Genomic DNA, 3,482 nt, shown 5'->3' on the forward strand with positions numbered 1-3,482 from the left:
AATGTTTATTTTTCATTGAATGTTTACATAAAGTTGCACTGGGTGCCTTTAACCACACCAGCAGGTCACCAGGTCAGCGCACTGTTCAAATCACATCTATTTATATATTTATCATTTCTATTTTAAAGTTCCCAGGACATCCAGAATCATCCTTCATAGCTCTGAGAATCATAACTAATTGCTCTCAGAATCGTAGTTAAAACCCTCAGAATCATAGTTCATAGCTCTCAGAATCATAGTTCATAGCTCTCAGAATCATAGTTCATACCTCTCTCCCTCCTATCAGAGACCGAATCCCTCCCCAGTTCTCCCACCTCGGTCCTGCTTCCTAATTTACTTTATAAACGGTTTGATTGGGACTTGATTGATATCAGAGAGTCAGAGCTCCATGGACGATGAGGGGATGGATGAATGGATTTCACAGGTCCATATTGTCGTTACCACTGTGCATTCTACGTAGTGATCTTTGCAATATGAGCATTTATCCTCATTACCATGAATGACCGCTGCTGTAGTGAGGAATGGAGAGTTATGAAGATTGAGTAGTGAGCAGAATAAACCGGTAGAGATTGCGATTGGTCTAAAAGGTGATTGGCTTGTACAAAGTCAGGTGCGGTAAACTCAGAGATTGTCACAGTAGCTCAGTAATGGCTGACGAATAGCTAGGACTTTTCTTAAAAATTACATTAAAGACAAAGCTCTGGAGTGTTTCCGACAGTAGCTTGAACATTAAGAAATGAACTTACAGTATTTTACAACAGAGTGAAGTCAATTAGAGAGCTATGTGTTGGTAGTTAAGATATGATCATGTAGTAATTATAAGTAAGTAGAAAGCATGTGATTTTTATTCAGGTAGAGTCCCATAGCTGGTGCTCTTGCAGCATATGTAGGGTAGAATATAACGAGCCATGTGTCAGTGTATTTTGATACCATGTAGAGTGGTTTACATGGTGTAATTGAGCCTTAACATGAGGGTTAACATTGCTACACCACCCCATCGCCCACTGCTGCCCAGGGTCGTCCATCGGCCCTGTGTTGGCCTATAGGAGGCCCATAAAGACACATTGGAACGCAGTATAAGCCGCTATTGACCGTCGAAGAGAAGATCAGCATGGATCCCACTTTCATTGACAAGACGGATGCTGATCCCCTAAACATTAAGTATGGCATGGACTCTCGGATGAAGATGATCCATAGCATTAATTCAGCAGAAGTTATATGAGCAACATAAATAAATTGAGTAGAGATATAAGAATAGAGACATTTGAAATAGCATGTTTTCCATTAGAGACATCTTTCTTGGCTTCATTTGTCAAAATGCAAAAAATCATATGTTTGGTATTGTGTCGCCGTGCATTATTGTGTTTGTGTGTTTGGTCTCATTTGAACCATGGACAACAACACACTAGATGTCGAGCCGAGTAACCTTCGAAGATACTGAGATAGCTTCCCCATGGTAGTGTGGGTGAAGGATTAGCCAAAGCTGTGTTCCACTCACAACCGTAGACAGTCTGGAGGCCAGGGTCATCTCAAGGTTCCCCTTCAGTCCCACGGAGGCCGGAACCAAGACGGACACCTCCGTGATCTGCTGGAACACCTCCCTGTGCTGATCACACACACGCACGCACGCACGCACGCACGCACGCACGCACGCACACACACACACACACACACACACACACACACACACACACACACACACACACACACACACACACACACACACACACACACACACACACACACACACACACACACACACACACACACACACGCGCACACACACACACTTACTAAAACAAACAAATCATTCGACTCCCATTAGGTAACAAAACCCAATGTGATGGAGTCATTGCTGAACCCGCTTCTTATCTAATGAATGGCTCATCTCAGCACCACCGTGTTGTCTAAGGATCTAAGTATCTCCGTAAAGACGGAGTCAAGCGAAACCGGGTAGATCTGTAGAAATGCTGTAGTACACATGCCAGGCCCATAAGGGGCGCTGCTTCTGCTACAGAAATGCAGAAGAAAATTAAATAAGAAGAAGAGGCGAGCATGCGCATAAAGGCTGCCCCCCGAACCACTAACAACACAAGCAAACGGTCAGTCAACAGTCTCAATAAATAATGGCTTAGCAACCCAACAAGGGACATGGTCTGCTGCAGAACGATTACAAGCCTGTAGTCCGCCATCATCTTTTTTGTTGTGAGTTCTGAGACTCCGCGGGCTTAACAGTCATTGGCTAGAGGGTCGAGGGGTGGGGTGATGACGTCATGGTTTACGGTTTCAGTCGGTTTCAGGCGACCACACGAATCCAAAACGAAACCGGGTAGATTTGAAACCACCTCCGAGGGTGGACGGAAGGCCGAACCGTACAAGACCTTTGCGGTTTCGCCATGAAATCGCCTCGTGTGGACGGGGCCTAACACCTCGTGCCCACTACCTCCGTCCGTTGACTGATCCCCATTGACTTTGAATGGGGACGGACGCGCAATGCATTGTGGATCCGTCCGTTCCGTTGGAGCCTTCGGCTCCGTCAAAAAGTTTAAAAATGTTCAACTTTTTCGGCAGCGACGGATCCGTCATCCAATCAGATCACGTATGCAAATTTAAGCACTGTGACGCGACTCGGGCTCTGACGATACTGGAAAGCGGGAAAGCGGGTCATCTTGCCTCGCAACAAGCAGGAAAAAGCGGGAAGAACCCGGCGAAGCGATTTGATTGGCTGACGGATGCCTCTGCAAAGACTACTCCCCCATCCGTCAGCCACGCCTTCCCATGTCCTTTGACTGACGGTGCAGTGGGCATGAAGCGTAACTGAGCAGATAGCCAGGGACGACATACAGGGGGAAATGTTACTGAGAAAGAGCTTGGCCTATCCTATCTTTTTTAAATATGGACCATGAAGGGGGACCATGAAGCCTCACAGAGGGGCTAAAACATGTGGACACTTAGGTCATGAGCCTCATTTGATTAGCATGATTTTGTGATGGATATTATAGAGACATTCGTACTTCACTTCGCCCCTCATAGCACACAATGGCATGCATGACATCATCTCTCTCTCTCTCTCTCTCTCTCTCTCTCTCTCTTCTCTCTCTCTCTCTCTCTCTCTCTCTCCTCTCTCTCTCTCTCTCTCTCTCTCTCTCTCTCTCTCTCTCTCTCTCTCTCTCTCTCTCTCTCTCTCTCTCTCTCTCTCTCTCCTCACCCTCTCTCTCTCTCTCTCTCACCTACTTGCAGGCCTTCGGTGAGCATGAGTCCCCCCACCATGCCCAGGCCAGGTCGCAGGTCGCAGGTAGGACTCCAGTCCTGGTGAGGAGCCAGCAGTTCTCCAGGGCCCAGGGGCCCGAGCGGCTCTGCATACAGGTGGAGCTTGACGGGTTCTTCCCAGGTATCTGAGCTGCAGCTCCAGACAGGACCCCCCACCCCCCTGCTGTGAGCCAGCTGCAGGGCTGTTCTGACCGGTGTGATGCGGAGGGATT

This window comes from Gadus macrocephalus, chromosome 1, assembly GCF_031168955.1.
Source record: "Gadus macrocephalus chromosome 1, ASM3116895v1".
In the NCBI taxonomy this organism is placed as follows: domain Eukaryota; kingdom Metazoa; phylum Chordata; class Actinopteri; order Gadiformes; family Gadidae; genus Gadus; species Gadus macrocephalus.